This window comes from Lycorma delicatula, chromosome 1 (genome assembly GCF_047948215.1).
Source record: "Lycorma delicatula isolate Av1 chromosome 1, ASM4794821v1, whole genome shotgun sequence".
Lineage (NCBI taxonomy): Eukaryota > Metazoa > Arthropoda > Insecta > Hemiptera > Fulgoridae > Lycorma > Lycorma delicatula.
In genome coordinates this window covers 10,783,320-10,802,975 of record NC_134455.1, presented here as the reverse complement: position 1 = coordinate 10,802,975, position 19,656 = coordinate 10,783,320, and the positions used below count along the sequence as shown (strand labels likewise).

General features: G+C 31.5%; 1 protein-coding gene across 1 annotated transcript in view; it reads right to left on the bottom strand.

Annotated features, from left to right (window-relative positions):
• LOC142326469 (acyl-CoA Delta-9 desaturase-like) overlaps positions 1-11,771 on the bottom strand; it is a 48,562-nt gene extending 36,791 nt beyond the window's left edge. The window contains exon 1 of the mRNA XM_075369074.1: positions 11,689-11,771. The gene's annotated coding sequence lies outside the window, so the exon portion shown is untranslated. The remainder of the gene's footprint in view (positions 1-11,688) is intronic.
• Between the last annotated feature and the right edge of the window lie 7,885 nt (positions 11,772-19,656).

The window sequence follows — 19,656 nt, the reverse complement described above, 5'->3', positions numbered from 1 at the left end:
TACTGTAGAGGATTTGTTTATTTCTGTTTTATAAAATTTGGATACGTCTATAATAATTTATAATATTTGGAAATTTCTATATGCCTACAAGTGCCCATGATGATGATGATGATGAGGTAGAGTGTGTATACGAATAAATTGACGAAGCAATTAAACATGTAACAGCAGATGAAAATTTAATAATAGTTGGAGATTGGAATGCAAGCACTGGAAAAGGCAAGGAAGGAAATATAGCAGGTGAATACAGGCTAGGCAAAAGGAATGAAAGAGGGGATCAACTTATAGAGTTTTGCACAAAGTATAATTTAGAAATTGCCAACACCAAGTTTAAAAACCATAATAGAAGAATGTACACATGGAAAAAGCCAGGCGATACTGCATGATATCAGATAGATTACATCATGGTTAAGCAAAGATTTAGAAATCAACTCGTCGACAGTAATACTTACCCTGGAGCAGATATTGATAGTGACCATAATTTAGTGGTAATGAAATATAGATTGGGGTTTAAAAACCTGAAGAAAAGGTGTCCGATGAATCGGTTAAATTTAGAGAAGCTTGATGAAGAGGAGGTAAAGAAGATTTTTGAGGAGGACATCGCAAGAGATCTGAGTAAAAAAGGTAAGGTAGAAAATGTAGAAGAAGAATGGGAGAATGTTAAAAAGGAAATTCTTAAATCAGCAGAAGCGAACTTAGGCGGAACAAAGAGAACCTTGGGTTTCAGCTGGTATATTGCAGCTGATAGAAGAACATAGAAAATATAAGAATGCTAGCAATGAAGAAAGTAAAAGGAATTATCGAAAATTAAGAAATACTAAAACAGGAAGTGCAAACTAGCGAAAGAAGAGTGAATTAAAGAAAAGTGTTCAGAAGTGGAAAGAGAAATGAACATTGGTAAAAATAGACGGAGCATACAGGAAAGTTAAGGAAAATTTTCGGGTACATAAATTAAAATCCAATAATGTGTTAAACGAAGATGGTTCACGGATTTATAATATGAAAAGTAAGGTCGATAGGTGGGTGGAATATATTGAAGAGTTATATGGAAGAAATGAATTAGAGAATGGTGTTATAGGAGAAGAAGAGGAAGTTGAAGAGGATGGATGAAATGGGAGAAACAATACTGAGATCTGAATTTAAGAGAGCATTAAAAGATTTGAATGGCAGAAAGACTCCTGGAATAGACGGAATACCTGTAGAATTACTGTGCAGTGTACGTGAGGAAGCAATTGATAGATTATACAAACTGGTGTAATATTTATGAAAAAGTGGAAGTTCCATCAGACTTCAAAAAAGTGTTATAGTCATGATACCAAAGAAAGTAAGAGCAGATAAATGTGAAGAATACAGAACAATTAGCTTAACTAGCAATGCATCAAAAATTTTATATAAAATTCTGTACAGAAGAATTGAGAGGAGAGTGGAAGAAGTGTAAGGAGAAGACCAGTTTGGTTTCAGAAAAAGTGTTGTTGACAAGGGAAGCAATTTTAGGCCTCAGATTAATAGTAGAAGGAAGATTAAAGAAAAACAAACCAACATACTTTTCAACATTTTAAAAAATTAGGGTTAAAATACAGAGATAGAAGAACGATTGCTAACATTTACAGAAACCAAACTGCAACAGTAATAATTAAAGAACATAAGAAAGAAGCCGTAACAAGAAAGGCAGTCTGACAAGGATGTTCCCTATCCCCGTTACTTTTTTATCTTTACATAGAACTAGCAGTTAATGACGTTAAAGAACAATTTAGACCCGGAGTAACAGTACAAGGTGAAAAGATAAAGAGCTATGATTTGCTGATCATATAGTAATTCTAACTGAGAGTAAAAAGGATTTAAAAGAAATAAATAACGGCATGGATGAAGTCCTATGCGTGAACTACTGCATGAAAATAAAAAAGAACAAAACGAAAGTAATGAAATGCAGTAGAAATAATACCACTGAATGTGGGACCACTGAATGTGAAAATAGGAAGAGAAAAGATTATGGAGGTAGAAGAATTTTGTTATTTGGGAAGTAGAATTACTAAAGATTGACAAAGCAGGAGCGATATAAAATGCTGAATAGCACTGGCAAAACGAGCTTTCAGTCAGAAATATAATTTGTTTACATCAAAAATTAATTAAATGTCAGGAAAGGATTTTTAAAAGTATATGTTTGGAGCGTCGCTTTATATGGAAGTGAAACTTGGACGATCGGAGTACCTGAGAAGAAAAGATTAGAAGCTTTTGAAATGCGGTGCTATAGGAGAATGTTAAAAATCAGATGGGTGGATAAAGTGACAAATGAAGAGGTGTTCCGGCAAATAGATGAAGAAAGAAGCATTTGGAAAAATATAGTTAAAAGAACAGACAGACTTATAGGCCACATATTAAGGTATCCTGGAATAGTCGCTTTAATATTAGAGGGTCAGGTAGAAGGAAAATATTGTGCAGGCAGGCAACATTTGGAATATGTAAAACAAATTGTTAGGGATGTAGGATGTAGGGGGTACACTGAAATGAAACAACTAGCACTTGATAGGGAATCTTTGAGAATTGCATCAAACCAGTCAAATGACTGAAGACAAAAAAAAAATTTGGTTCATGAAGGATTGCTTGTGTTAGTTACCATAAATGTATACCCTAATGAAACATTTTATTGAAGTGCCCAACCACGCCAACAAAGTAAACACCAACTTACAACATACAGCTTTTACTTAAGCTGTAGTAGTAGCTGAAATCTTGATATGTCTACAAAGGTAAAAATCTTTATCAGCTAGATAAAAATAGTCAAAATTTTGTTTTCCATCTCACATTTAGTAAAAAGATTTAATTTCCAAATAAAAAATGAATAAGTAAAAACACCACTCATATTTAATAAAACTGAAGTTTTTCCAGCATAAATCATTTTTCTAGCATTATTTAATATCAGTTTTACTATATCATGATAATTTCCATCCAATTGACCTATGTAAATTGAATTTCACTGAACAATGCTTAATACTACTTTTTTATATATATATATAATTTTTTTTTTTTTTTTTTTTTTTTTTCATATAATATATACGAAGAAAAAATATATATGTATATATACCTTATACCTAAGAATGCAAATATATTAGATTTACATTCTTAGGTTTTCTTCATTAGCATGCTACATCCTGTGTAGAATTAATAATGAAATACTTTAGTTAATATTTTTATTATTTTCTACTGAAAAATCCTAAATTATACAATTTTAACTAATAATAATATAAACACCAATAAAATGACAACAATAAATGTAGTCTTGAGGTTAAAGGTACAAAGCCAAGGAAAACAGTCTGAAAATTATAAATTTAGATTAGTGATATGAAAATGTATTATGATAATATATTAATAATATTAGTTAGCATGATTGTGCATCATTTAATTGTATATCATCTATTTTCATAACTGTTTTTTTATTCAGATAAAATTCTTTAATTAATCTTCTATTATTCCAGTCTACACTTTATAAGCTTGATATTTCTATCAATTTATCCCATTTGACACTATAATTAACTCTTTTTCCACATCTATAATGCATCCACCTATTCCTTTTCTTCTTTCTAGATACCTTTTTCTAGAACATACCTTGTGCCATCAATATAGTTCTACTGCAACCATTTGCTCCATTTTTTTTTTACTTTGTTTTTTGTTCAAAATTTTCATCAAAATGACTGAATGCAAAATTAACTGATCACATATGATTTTATGTACAAGACTGGCCATAACTGTTTATTTCATTTTTTCTGTTCACCTGATGTAAGTAATACCACTATATAATTTTTTGATCTTTCTTATGTATTATAAAATATTTCAGCAAATTGTTTTTATTTTTTTTATTTTTTTTTATTTTCATATTGGCACACTCAATATGACAATTTTTTTGAAATTGCTTGACAAGTCTGATAAATAAGGTCACACAATATTTTTCTTTTTTAGGCCTCCTTCTACATGCCCAAAAATGTCTGCGAAGACTGTATCCTCAGGAGAAATTGTATTTTGAACCTAGGAATTTTCTCATCAATTATGGGAGGAAGAGGACAAAAAAGGTACTTATGGTTTTTTGAGGAGTCCTCCCTTCCTGAGCCCTCCTTCTGAGTTAGAATTTTTGTCAGCATGAGTGATCATATGTATGATTTTAAGTAAGTGATTCACAAAGAATGTAATAAACTTTCAGGACATGTTCTATTGTGAAAATAAAGAAGAAAGTTCATATAAAAATATATTAGGAAATGCTTCATTAGTAAGTATCAGGTGGTGAAAGATTTCACCCTGATTTTTGCACTTTTGGTAAAATTAAACTAAGCTGCAATTCTTGGGATCCAAATTAAGGGAGTAAATTTAATGTTTTTATGTGAAATCTCACCAGAAAAACACTGTTAGTAGATAAAGAAAAGAACATGCATATGCATATTGGATATACTCATATTATGTACACAAAGTCAAAATTCAACACAAATACTCCTTATTTTTATTATTGAATTACATTACAAAAGTTATGGAGCTTAATAAAAGCAAAATAAATTGATAGCTGGTTGTCACAGCCCCACCACAATAAAATAATCATGAATATTACAAATTTTTCGTTTCAAATTGCCTTATTAAATATATATAGATGTGAGTGATACAGAGTTTTTAAACACTATAAGTATGACAATAGCATAGTATGACAATAATAATTTCACAATAGCAGAGCTATATTTTGCCATTAATTCTGCTGTTTTAAGGTTTTTAGTCATTTTCAACTTCAAATTCATTCTCTAAATGCTATCCAATAAACTAAAGTATTTGATTTAATCTTTTGCATGGGATAATAAAAGTGAATACAAGAAAGAATTTGTGATACTGTTATAAATACATTTCAGTTTTCATGTTTCATCTAAGCTATTTAAAAAAACATCAAAACTAAAATATAAAAAGCTTTAAAAATGTTCATATCTATAACTCATTGAGTTCATTTGTTTTATTTGGTCCAGAAAACTCTTAAAGTCTTCATGTAAAATTCTTGTGTTCATCTTTTCTACCAAATAATAAAAATCTCATTAAAATCATCTTGCACTATTTCATTTTCTCATTGTAACTACAACATCAAGTGGTCAATAAACCAATTTGTTTCAATATTTTCATCTGTAAATGTAAGTATTTCACATTATTTTATTTTGTAGTGTGTGTAGTATATTACTATGGTACAAATGTATGTGCTTCATACCCATACACTTTCATTTTCCTAAATCTTAGCTTCTCATTTCTTTTCCCAGTTATTATAGAACAATCTGTCAGCTTAAATAATTTACCATCCTTTAAATACAACAGTCTGACAATCTACCTGCAGAATGATCGATATTTAGGAGATAAAATCATTCTATTCCAATAAAACTTTCAACCTTATATAATTAAAATATTGTTTGTTAATTTTTATTAGCATATTATTTTTAAATGACTTCAGACATACCTACACATGCATTTTTTATAAGAATGTTTCCTTTTAAGATTTTTTCCATAAGTAAGGATGGATGAAATGATAGATGAAAAGATTTGAAGATCTTTGTTAGGAATCAAATCCCAAGACCAGTTTATCCAGAAGATGTAATATAGAAGACACTACACTAACTGGACAACTAAAACATTCTTTATAAATAAAAAATTAAAAAGAAATAAACCACTTCTAAATATAAAATTGTTGAATGAAGAGGACAATTTTATAAATATTTTAAACATTGCAGACGTGAACACAGAATTTTTATTTTAAAGAAGTAATTTATTCTGAACGTCCATGATCAGAAATTGTTGAAACATTATTTATTAAAGTTCATTTTACCCAGGTAAATCTTTATATTATCTATTATTTCAGTAAACTACAGTAGAGGAAAGACCCATTCAGGGAACTGACTATTCCCTAAACACAATTCAAAAGAAAATTTATGCTCTTAGCATTTCAGTTCAAATCAGACTTAATTTATTATTGCTTAAGGTTTATTAGTATATCTCTATTTACACAATCAATCACAACTGCAAACTGATCATACCGGCTGCAAAACTAAAAATAAAATTTTTTAGCTATAAAATTTTGATTATTACAAAACAATCCAGAAATCTTTTTTTATGATTTGAAGTGGCTGGAAAAAGTAATAATTTTCATTTTATGTTTATATCTACATTTATTCAACCTTTACTTCAGGTAATTAGGTCTTTCAAGATATTTACTTTCTAGATAACATCGATCTGTTAGAAAACAATGATTAAAAATAAATCTAAATTCTTTACACCATGTCTAAAAGAAAGAAAAACTCAAAATTCAAGAAAACAACAGCCAGTGAAAGAACATCAGATAGAAACAAAATATAAATATATTTAATACAGCTAGAAATGAAAGAAGGCATGTTACATTTCTGATTTCTTTGTGTTTCCAGGTTAGGTTATAACAGCTCACCTACTGTGAGATTTTATTTTACTACCACCAAATTAGGATGCTTCAGACAATCTCAGTGGTAATCTCAGATTAATAACTATGGTCTGATGGCGACAAAATTTTCCTAAACATAATAATAATAGAACTAATAATAAAATTAAAATCAAGTAAACACCAAACACAAATTCTTTAAAAAAAGACACCAACAGTTATCAAATATTTTAATGCAATCTACATAATATATTTATTTTTATTATCATAATGATGTAGTTTTATAATTAGCAGTAAGCGAAACTCAGTTGATATATATCCAGTTGGTACCGACTGGTCCTAAAAGAGTACAGTCAACTGAATGCCATCCCTATATTATAACATTAATTGCAGTATTAAAATTAATTAAAAAAGTCATTATAATTTTTCTTTGGATTTGATGGAGTTCCATAGTATAACAGAAAAGTCCACTAACATAAGGCCTGTTGATGTTAAACTACCAATTTGCCAGTTAAAAAATATGCTTCAATTTTTTGTAAGCAACCGAAAAAAAAATATTAATCATAGGAGGTCATTATCCTGATGACAAGAAACTTTCTGATGGTAATGTAAATTTTAATAGTAATAGATTAATTGTAACAGATCTTCAATTTATTAAAAATCCATAAATCATTATTTATCTTAAATCATATTATCTGTACACAACTACAATCTTATGTGACCAATTAGAGGTTCTGGCTATAGAAATCCTTGCAAACTAGAATTTAAGAAGTTTTTACATAAACAGGATTAGCACATCTTGGAAACAAAAAGTGTTGTAGATTTTTATGCATTTATACACAGAATTAGCAAATAATACAGTTTAAACAAAAGCAAACTTGTCTTATAAATGAATTATCATTAACAGGAAATGGACCTTATTAAAGTTGTTTGAAGATAATGAATGTTCTTACAGATGTACAAAATATAAATAGGTGTATGACTAATTAAAAAGCATATTAATAGAGAGTTTTCCTTGTTTCAAAGGAAAAGTTCTTCAAAAAACCAAACAATAGCAAAACAATCATGACATAATTTCAACTTTATACTTAAATTTGGTCAGTTAAACTAATTTTTTCATATTGTATATTATACGAGGTCTGTAAATAAACTAATGAGACTATTTTTTTTTTTGCAACCAAAGTGGCAATGCCGTAAAGTTACTAATAAACATATGGTTATATAAACAGCTGATTTGTATTAGGTGTTAATATTTTTAGTCCATTGTTTTCATGTTAGAGTAAACAAAATTTTCGTGAAACAAATTATTGTTGTGCTTTACAAAAATGAGTGATACTAATTATGAGCAATGTTGTGCAATCACGTTTTGTGTTAAAATCAGTAAGAATGCTACTGAAACTTTTTCAAATTTGAAAAGGGCGTACGGAGATGACCCTCTGTCACAAGCCCAAGTTTTCAGGTGGTTTAAAGCATTTTCAGATGGCTTTTTCCTGTTTAGCCTCCGGTAACTACCGTTTTAGATAATACTTCAGAGGATGAATGAGGATGATATGTATGAGTGTAAATGAAATGTAGTCTTCTGCATTCTCAGTTCGACCATGCCTGAGATGTGTGGTTAATTGAAACCCAACCACCAAGGAACACCGGTATCCACGATCTAGTATTCAAGTCCGTGTAAAAATAGCTAGTTTTACTAGTACTTGAACGCTGTAACTCTCGACTTCCAAATCAGCTGATTTGGGAAGACGCGTTTACCACCAGACCGGCTGGGAATCAGTTGCGGACGATCCACGCTCTGGAAAACCGTTAAGTCAAAAAGTGACGACAATTTTCAGCGAATCAGAGACTTGATACAGTACGATTAACTGTCAGAATGATTGCAGAACAATTGAATTTGAACCATATCACAGTCCATCAAATTTGACAAACAAATTGTACATGAAAAAAGCTTGTACAAAATTGGTCCCAAGTAACCTCACTGTTGAATAGAAAAACAACAGGGTGGAAGTGAAACAACTAGGGCGAATTGAAGCTGATCCTGATTTTTAAAAAAATGTTATTACTGGTAATGAATCTTGGATATTTGAGTATGACCCAGAAACAAAACGCCAGATCAAGGAGTGGCACACCTCAAACTCACCACATCCCAAAAAATAAATAATTAGCAAATTAAAATTAAAACCATGCTAATTTGTTTTTTCGATAGTAATGGCATTGTCCATAAGGGGTTTTTGCCTACAGGACAGACTCTTTTCTTTTCCCTGTTTAGCCTCCGGTAACTACCGTTCAGATAATACTTCAGAGGATGAATGAGGATGATATGTTGAGTGTAGTCTTGTACACTTTCAGTTCGACCATTCCTGAGATGTGTGGTTAATTGAAACCCAACCACCAAAGACCGTATCCACGGTTTAGTATTCAAATCCGTGTAAAAATTATTGGCTTTACTAGAACTTGAACGCTGGAACTCTCTGCTTTCAAACCTGCTGATTTGGGAAGTCGCGTTCACCACTATACCAACCCGGTGGGTTTCTACAAGACAGACTTTTCTTTCTTTTTTCCTGTTTAGCCTCCGGTAACTACCGTTTAGATAATTCTTCAGAGGATGAATGAGGATATGTATGAGTGTAAATGAAGTGTAGTCTTCGTATATTCTCAGTTCGACCATTCCTGAGATGTGTGGTTAATTGAAACCCAACCACCAAAGAACACCGGTATCCACGATCTAGTATTCAAATCCGTGTAAAAATAACTGGCTTTACTAGGACTTCAACGCTGTAACTCTCGACTTCCAAATCAGCTGATTTGGGAAGACGCGTTAACCACTAGACCAACCCGGTGGGTTTACCTACAAGACAGACTGTAAATCAATATATTTACTGAGAAATTCTTGAAAGACTGCGGAAAAGAGTAGCTCGCGTGAGACCAGCCATCAAAGACAACTGAATGCTACATCATGACAACGCACCTTGTCACACTGCACTCTCAATTAATGAGTTTTTTGCAAAGAAAAACATTCCTGTAGTTCCTCAACCACCTTATTCACCTGACTTAAGTCCCTGCGACTTTTTCCTGTTCGCAACTTTAGAAAAATACCTCAAAGAAAAGCATTTTGGAACAGTAGAAAACATTTTTAAAAAATGTAACCGACCATCTGAAGGATATTCCGGTTTCTGAGTTCCAACACTGCTATGAAGAATGGAAAACCGTTTGAAGCGTTGTGTGGCTTCCCAAAAAAAACTATTTCGAAGGTGATAGAGTCCATGTATAATTGGATTGTAAATAAAAAGTTTTTTTGAACGAGTCTCATTAGCTTATTTACAGATCTCGTACACATAAATCTCCGCATAACTATTTGTTTTGCAAGTAAAAAATTGCTCGTGTAAAACTTCAAATAACTGTTTTATGTTTAATAAACTGATAAAGAAGTTTAATAATTAGAAAACAATTATATATATATATTAGAGTGGTCCAAGTAGGGCAAAATTTTTGTCGAAAAACGTGCACCCCCTGATTTAAAAGTACTCTCAAAAACAAAATTTTTGACGCGTTGGTGAACCCTTTCCGTTCGAAAAAAGTCATCCCCCACTCCACTTGAATTTTAAAGGGGATTTAACATGGGTTTTAGGTTATTTTCAAGTCGTTACGATATAGCGCTTGCATGTTTCATCACAAAACTTCAAAAATAACGTATATAAGGGTTTTTGGGGTCGGAGAACACGAATTTGAAGTAAAAAAAACTCATTTTGGCACATTGTAACTGTCAAAATCGCTGTCAATCAATTGACAACTAGCGTTTTTATGTATAAAAATCAATGGTAGACATTACAAATAACGTTAATAAGGGTTTTCGAGGTCGGAGAACACGAATTTTAAGTTAAAAACTTATTTTGACAAGTTAAAACTGTCAAAATCGCTGCCAATTAATTGACAACTAGCTTTCTTATGTAGAAAAATCAATGTTAGACATTACAAACAACGTTAATTAGGGTTTTTGGGGTCGGAGAACACGAATTTGAAGTGTAAAAATTGTTTTGACACATTAAAACTATTGAAGTCGTTGTCAATTAAAAAAACTCCGAAGGATAGATTCAAAAAGATCAACTCTCATTTTATTTAAAAAATTTTATATTCGTGTATATAATTATTCAAATAAAGTTGTTAAAATTTTATGATTTCTATTTCTATTATTATATTACGTTACATATGTAATGTAATTATATACATTTGGATGTTTTTTGCGATGATCATTTACAATTTGTAGTATATATTGCAATTGACTTTCATCTCTAGTGAATTTACATCTAAATTCTTTCACCAACTTAACCATTCTTTCTGAGCAGTCATTGACGACCTTTAGATTTTTAACACGATTCAAAGCAGCCAAATAATCTTCGTTTTCGCTCCACTTACATGGATCAATTTCTAGAAAGCTAGTCGCAAGTTCGAATCGTTTAAAAAAATTCAAGGACTCCGTGTTGACAAAAAAGTCGATTTCTTTGTTTAAAAATTCGTTAACATTTTTAGTTTCGTAGCGTTTCGTGTGAGCAGGTTCGTTATCATAATCACAATCATCATCTGTCGCAGATAATAAATTTTCGTAAGTTTCACCCGAAATTGCTAGTTTTTCAACCATTTTCAGTTTTAATTCAGTTGAGATGTCTTCATCAAAAAGAGCTAGCGTACCTAGCCAAAATGAGTTTTTTTACTTCAAATTCGTGTTCTCCGACCCCAAAAACCCTAATTAACGTTGTTTGTAATGTCTAACATTGATTTTCCTTCATAAGAACGCTAGTTGTCAATTGATTGACAGCGATTTTGACAGTTACAATGTGCCAAAATAAGTTTTTGACTTCAAATTCGTGTTCTCCGACCCCAAAAACCCTTATATACGTTATTTTTGAAGTTTTGTGATGAAACATGCTAGTGCTATATCGTCACGACTTGAAAATAACCTAAAACCCATGTTAAATCCCCTTTAAAATTCAAGTGGAGTGGGGGATGACTTTTTTCGAACGGAAAGGGTTCATCAACGCGTCAAAAATTTTGTTTTTGAGAGTACTTTTAAATCAGGGGGTGCACGTTTTTCGACAAAAATTTTGCCCTATTTGGACCACTCTAATATATATATATATATATATATATATATATATTTTATTAAAATCGTGCAATAAGATTGAATTTCTTTTTACTGAAATAAAATAAATAAAATGTTTAAGAAATATATTGTTGAAAATAAATATTTAAATAAATACATTACAAAATAAAAACTAACTTACTTGTAAAAAGAAGAAAGATATTACAGATTCCACCTCTCTATTCTACCAAGCACTCTTTCGTATACAAACATTGGTGGCTGAAGTTTGAATTACTAGTACTGAACATGAAACAATGAAGGTGCATAATAATAAGTTCTCATCATTATAATTTTAGTTTTTGTCTTATATATATATATATATATATATATATATATATATATATATATATGTGTGTGTGTGTGTGTGTGTGTGTGTGTGTGTATGTGTGTGTGTGTCCTTTTTGAAATTAACTGACTTTATTTAACAAAACTTATTAAAGTATTAAAATGTTTCTATTGTTTAATAAAAATTTAATAATAAGTATTAAGTAAAATATTTTTTAAATTCTTGTTAAAAAACTTTAAAAAATTAATGCTCATAAAACTGTAATTTCCCTGTCAGCTTTTCTCACAATGTATGAATATCATGTGTGTTATGTGTGCGCGTGCGCTTACATGTATATTTACATAATTTGACTACACTTTTTGCCACCATATTAGCTCCAATTTTTTATAAGAACGTCGAAGCGATAAAAATTTGCAAGTCACATGGGTAATTTATCTTTGACCTCCTGTGCAAATAACATCCGTTTCGGGTAAATGACTAAGTTAAATATCGATTTTCCAGTAGATTTCTGAGGTTCATGAAACAAAAAAGGTAAAATTAAAAATTTTATGCGATTAACACATAAAATCTACTTTACATTTCCTACACCCTAAACTAAATAAATTGCCTGCGGTTACTTATAAAAAAAGTAAATGTCGATAAAAACCCTGAGGTAATCAAATTTCTCTTACTTAAAATCAAAGTAAGGAATAAAGAAAACTCAATCCGCTGAAATGTTAACTTAAGATTTACTACACCGTATCGTCGTGCTTTAAACTAAGAAAAAGACATAATTTATGCGTGCACTTATATGTGTTCGTGTTTTAAATTTCGAGACTTATAAGGTAAACGAAATTCTAACGAGTTATGAGCGTACTGAAATGAAGACGGTTTTTATTTCTTCTTACCGGAAATATTACTTTAGTAATTATCAAGATAATGTATGCGGTCAGTCGAAATTTTCTGTTTTCTGAATGATTAAACCATACGTGAAAGTTATGTATTACGATTAATAAAAAAAAAATGATTTTCTGATCTGTTAGGATATAGCAGTAACATCGTTTAGTATCACGATCAGTGAACGGAATTATGTATTGCGATCGGTTTAAATTTAGTTCTTACCGATTGGTCAGAAGTATTCATTCTTCTAATCCGTAAAACTGGGGAAATACAATCGGTTGAAATGAACTGCGTTGTAATAGGACAAAACCTATTACAACGGTGTAAATGTATTCCTGCGGTGTAATATATTTCTTTTCCAGCCAGTCAAATGTACCTGTTCTTGTGATTTGTTTAAGAGATTAGGTATGTATACTGATCAGTCGGAAGTCTATGAGTGTATAATGATTCGCCCGACCTTTGCCCTTTGTCCTTTGAAGCTATACTGCCTGAAAACAGTATCGATTTGATGACCTTGACGAATGGTATTACGCGTGACAGTAATCGCTGTTCTGATAGCGAGAGTATTTCAATCACGTTTGATATTGGCCCTGGTTGAAGATAGTTCCAATAGGCCTTAAGTGGTGTTGTCGTTTCTCGGCTTGATGTAAGAATTTCACAACGTAATTCTCAGTAGCGATTGATTTCTTTGTTTTAATTTTTTGGCAGATATGATGGTTTTGTTACTATGTATCGATTTATTGAATCCTGGTTAGCATAGCATCGTTTTGTACAAATTTCACGGATTCTATCACAAAACATGCCGATTGCGTTCTCCAATGCATTAAGATCAGTAAGCCATTCACGAAGTCGTTGACGCCTATGCTCTAAACATGTTCTTGTGTCGTCTCTAGTGCCCTACATTCTAAATAGCGCTGGCGTTGACTTTCTAAGCGAGCTTCGCGGTCTTGAGGTGACGATTGGACGATGTTGCAATTCGCGCTGACGTCGAAATGCCAATCGTACTTCAAGCTGTTCTGGTGTTTCGGTAGCTCTCAACTGCGCTTTGTATTGATTGTGAATATTCAATCTTGCTCGCTTGGTTTCTTTATCTTCATTTGCTTTCTTTTCTTGGTATTTTTGATGCGGTTTCTCTAACCGTCTCTTTCGTTGAGTCCCTGTCGCTTTCTTCATCGTTGTAGAATTTTGCTTGTTTCGTATTATACATGATTGCCGAGAATTCGGTGTCTTTGTTTTAAAATGACCACTGTGTATTTTTTGTTTTTTTTTTTTAATTGTACAAGTATTTAAACTGACAAGTTTTTACTTTTAGTTGTTTTAATTCTTTAGCAAACTAAGAAATATTTACGTGCAGTTTAATTCTATATTATAGCCTAGATAACTAATTTTCATTATTATAAATGATACCAGTTGCCACTTTCTATTAAAAAACGATGGTGCGCGGTTTGGTTGGTTTGTCTGATGTACTGTACGTGCTCACATTTTTATATTAGCTGCTATTGGCGCAGAGAGGACCACGTGCCCTGCATCGGGCAGCTGGGCAACTGCACGCAGCGCTCGAACGATTTGTACTTCTTTATACGAACGATATATCTAACATTTGTGTTTTGGGGATAATAAAAGGAATACAACGGAGTTAGAGCTGTGTTAAAAAAACAAAATTCAAGAAACGGTTAAAAATATTCAATTTTTTGAAGCTTTTCGTTGTTGTTACGTTAAATTAATGAACGTTATTTAGTTACAGTTGGCAAAAACATTTAAAAAAATCATGTGTAATCTATATATATAAAAATGTTAAGTTCGTTTGTGTACGGCTTCAAAAACTCAAAATGTTCTGCACCGATTGAGCTCAAATTTTAGCACGATATATAACCCGCATCAAAGATTGTTTTCATCTATTTTTCGCATCAGTCACATATCCGTGACCGCGAGAAAACAGTTTTTTTAACGGTCAGTTGTGTACCAGTGACCGCGCCATCTGCCGGAAGCGAGGGGAACACTCGCCATACTAGCTAACGACAACCACAGTCACATGTGAAACAATACCTGTTCCCAATTACATTGTTTATTAAAAAAAAAATTATCCACTTGCATCTGATTCAGATTATTGTACAATCTGAATTAAATATTCACTTTAATCGAGGTACTTTTGTGTGATCGTGTCGTGATTGAGCTGCGCCTTTCACCAAGCTCTGAATTTATTAGAAAACGACCAACAGTGGGATATATGTATTAATGACGCGTGCAACACTGTACATCCAAACCAAATTTGCAATTATATTGACCGCTTGCTTCCCTTCATCTCCCACAGAGTTATGGGAAGATATCGATCGCATATGGCTGAGGATATTTTGCATAGCGTACGCCTAGAAAATAACAATATGACCGTGGAATTTACAGAAGGCATTTACAACGAAGCATTGATAAATATTGAAGACAAGTGCTTAGCTATTGCAAATGAAGTTTTTAGTCAATCGGGAATGCCGGCACCCACCCGAGATGCGATTGCTTCATTTGATGTGGATTTACGCCGTGAACAGAGTTACAACATGGGTGATCTTCAGTCATATGTCCAATCAAACATTCCCAAATTAACGCGTGAACAGAACATGAACAGACGGAGTTAGGGGAACCATCTTCTTGGATGCGCCAGGAGGAACTGGGAAAAGATTCCTCATTAGATTGATTCTAGCAACGGTTCGATAAAAAAATGACAATTATCCTGTTGCGGAATATTAATCAGCCAAAACTCTGCAACGGCACGCGACTTGGAGTTAAGAAATTGATGAATAACGTAGTGGAAGCAACTATTTTAACGGGGCCTTTCAAAGGTGAAGATGTCCTCATTCCTCGAATACCCATAATCCCGACCGATACACCATTTTAATTTAAAAGATTGCAATTCCCAATTCGATTGGCATTTGCAATCACAATCGATAAAGCTCAAAGTCAATCTTTAGAATTGTGTGGTTTAGATTTAGATGCGGATTGCTTCTCACATGGGCAACTGTATGTTGCGTGTTCCCGAGTCGGCAAACCAGATAGCCTTTATATCTACGCAGACAGTGGAAAAACAAAAAAAAATATTGTATATCCACAAGTATTGCAAAATTAAACTTCTATGAAACGTATGCTTTGTTTTGTTTCTCATTTCTCATCCATGCAACCACAACGTGCCACAGCGAAGCGTGGCGAGTAGAGCTAGTTAAACATAAATCATATAACATTTTCGCGGCAGGCCAGCCGCAAAAGTTTATAACTAAATCAGATGATTAGCGTACATAAATTTTAGAAAGTAAATTTTCACTAGCTATATTAAAATACGCATCAACAGCCACCTGATCTACTCATACTGAATCGACAGTCAAAAACAATCAGTTCAGTAGCTACAACTTATAGATACAGCTTCCTTCCTCAGAATGTTCCCCCCTTGTATTATGTATAAAATATAGAAATATATGAAATTGACAATGTAATATTCTATTATCACCCGACTTACGTCGCTCTGTGTAAAATCTCATTATTGTATGTCGTCGGGAAATGAGTTTAATTGAGGTTGCAAGATTTGAGGACACGGTTGAACCACTGTAAGCTAAAGAAAAGCATATAAAAAAAGGTAATTTGTTTATTTCTTCCTCAATATTTTGGATGTATGACGTATAAAATAAGTATGTAATTATATTGTACCATTTACTACACAGAAGCTATAAAGACATACAGAATTTGCTGATACCTTACACAGACATATGTAAGTAATATATATTATTAAAAACTTACAGAACATACTGATACAAATCATTATATACAAATACACATGTATATATATATATTTATTTATTTCCTTATTTATAGAGTGTTTATAAAAATCGTTTCAGAATTCAGGGGATGGTTCCAAAGTTCGAAATTAAAAAAAATTATCACATATGTCAGGAAACGCTTATTTTACCGACTCTACGTCATTTTGAATTTTAAAAATAAAAATTTACTTCTCAGAAATGGTTACTCTTATCGAGCTGAAATTTCGTATACTGTTACGGTACATAGAGGTTTGTTTACTTGTACAAAAATAATGAACCTGATTTCTCAATCCATTTCAAACCTTATTTTAATATTAAATTAATATTATTTAACATGATTTCAATAATATTTTATTTTATTGTAATATTTTCAATATTATTATTTTATTATATGATAACATTAATAAAATTATTCCAGTTGGGATCGTATCCGGTTATTTAATTTTATTCAAAAGGAAATGAAAACTGGTTTCTTAATCTAGAGTGATTCACTTCAAGAGTTTTTGCCATAACTTTGTTATTTATGAACGGATTTGAATAAATAAGCAGTCATTTTCTTTATCATAACATTAACATTTCTTTTAATAAAGTAACTTTAAATAAATCAGCGGTTTATATCTGTACCTATAAAGCAACCTGTCCGACTGATTGATCAACGCGCAGCAAAAACTACTGAAGATAAATTGATGAAGATTTGTTTATATGTTTTTCTTATGGTGTAATGCGTACACTAAGGAAGGTTTTATTGAAATTCCTAGTTTAAAGAGTAAAAAAGAATTTTTGAATTTTTTTATGAAACCCGCTATTTTTTTTTTTTTTTTTTTTTTTTTTTTTTTAATTTCTCGATAAATAAAGATATCAAGTTGACTTTTTGTATGTTAATTTTCATGTAAATATCTAAAAACTAATTCTATTTTTTTTTTTTAAATTGACTTTGAAAGGGTGAAAAAAGAATTTGAACAATGATTGCAAATTTGATTGCAAAGGGCACAGTTGAAAGGCGGACTGTCCTCCTTCTACCATCCGAATGTTTGCCTCCGAAGATGTCAGTGACTTGTTTTCAAAATAGATGCTTGTCTGTATCAAACTGATACTTGCGCCTGATGGTGTAATATTTCATAACTTCAAAAATCAAACTTTTTTCTCTTCAACTTTTTACTATTTGACTGGTAAGTAATATATAATAATAGATGTCAAGGTTTCTTTTTGTATCCGTTTCTAAAACAGGCAGTATCAAATTGATACTTGTGCCCTTTCGTGCTACTAAAAGTATTCTTATTTTTCCATTTTCAATGGCTGGTAAGAAAAAAGCATTCAATTTGATGAATCCTGATGATGTGCAATTCCTGCATGTTCTTCTTTTTCGTGACGATACTTTAAATTGTCATAGATCCTTCATCTGATGAAGACAGTGATACGGATGAGTGTGAAAAAATTGAAAAGTTGGAAGGAGACTCTCAAACGAAGTTGAGTAAAGATTTCTGTGAGGAAGAAGATGCTAGCGATGAAACCTTTTACATTGCTTATGAGAAGAAAAAACGCAAGGTGATAGAGTAATGAAAATGGAATAAAAACCAGTAAACACTAGAAAACGATGTAGAAAACACAACACATCACTTGTATATTTACAAGTGTCTTGTATCTACCCCCCCATCTACAACTTGTATCTACAAGTTTTATTATATACGAGGTCTGTTCAGAAAATAACCGAACTTTTATTTTTTTAATATTTATTAATTTTCAGTAGATGTGTTTCTTTAAAACTGGGTGGGTGGATTTTGATGGGTTTTTTTGCATTACATAGGTATCTGCATTTTTAATTTTTATGTAATTTAATTTTTATTTGCCTATTTTTGCATTTTTAATACATTTCCCAGGTGCCATCGCTCCAGCAAAAGATGTCTCGAGCATCTTAGATTTGTGAAGCTATCTCATTAACAATTATATAATCAATAAAATTTTGGTTTGTACTAATAAATACATATCTTCAATACAGGCAAAGTTTTCTAGACCAAGAGATTCTAAGTTAACCAATTTGGTCAACATAAAAGCCTTTATTGGACTACTCTATCTGGGTGAAGTCTTCAAAGCAAACCACATGAATCATGATGAGTTATAGCAGTCAGTTGATCAATTTAGAATGGTAATGAATGTGAAGAAGTTTTCTTTTCTCTGTAGATCACTAAGATTTGATGACTATAGAAACACGCTCAGATCGCATTATATATGATAGCTCCCACCCGAGAGATTTTTGAGAACTTCATTGCATACTGCCAGAAGTGTTATTCTCTTGGAGAAAACACCACTACTGATGAAAAACTAAATTTCCGTGGATGCTGTAGTTTCATCTAGTATATTCCATCCAAGCCCAATAAGTATGGGATCAAAATTTATGGACTCACTGACCCTCGTTTATTTTAAACTTACAATCTTGAAATATATCCTAGAGAAAAACCAAAGGGACCCTTGAAAATTAGCAACTCCCCCTCAGATATAGTTAAAAGGCTTGCTGCCCCAATATTTGGGAATGGAAGGAATATAACTGTCGATAACTGGATTTTCACTTACAATGTAGTAAAGTACTTAGCAGAAAAGAAGATTTCATTTTTGGTAACTATGAAAAAAAGGAAAAAATAAATTTCAGCAGAATTCAAAAATTTTAAAAACCAAAATGCCTATTCTAGCATTTTTGGTTTTCAAGAAAGAGTTACTCTTGTTTCTTACATGCCCAGAAAAAGTAGAAACGTGATACTAATAGTAAGTTTACATGATGATGCCCAAATCGAGTGTTAGTAAGTGTTTATTGTTCCTCGAGGAATCATTGTACCTGAACAATCTGTGATGATAACTGACATAATATTATTCCTAAAAATATTGTTATTATGCGAGTTTTACATACGTTAGTTATTATTAAATTCATTTCTTACTACTATTTCTTAACTTTAACTTGATATAGTTTGTTTTTAGATATTTTAGTAGAAAATTTGATTTATAGAATTTATCAGAAATTGTTTTTATTTGAATTTTTCTTTATTTTTATTATTAATTACTCTTTTTTTTATTGAAATAAAAGTTTAATTTTATTATTCTTCATTACTAATAATACATATCAATAACAGATGTATAAAAAAATGTGACTTCCTAATTG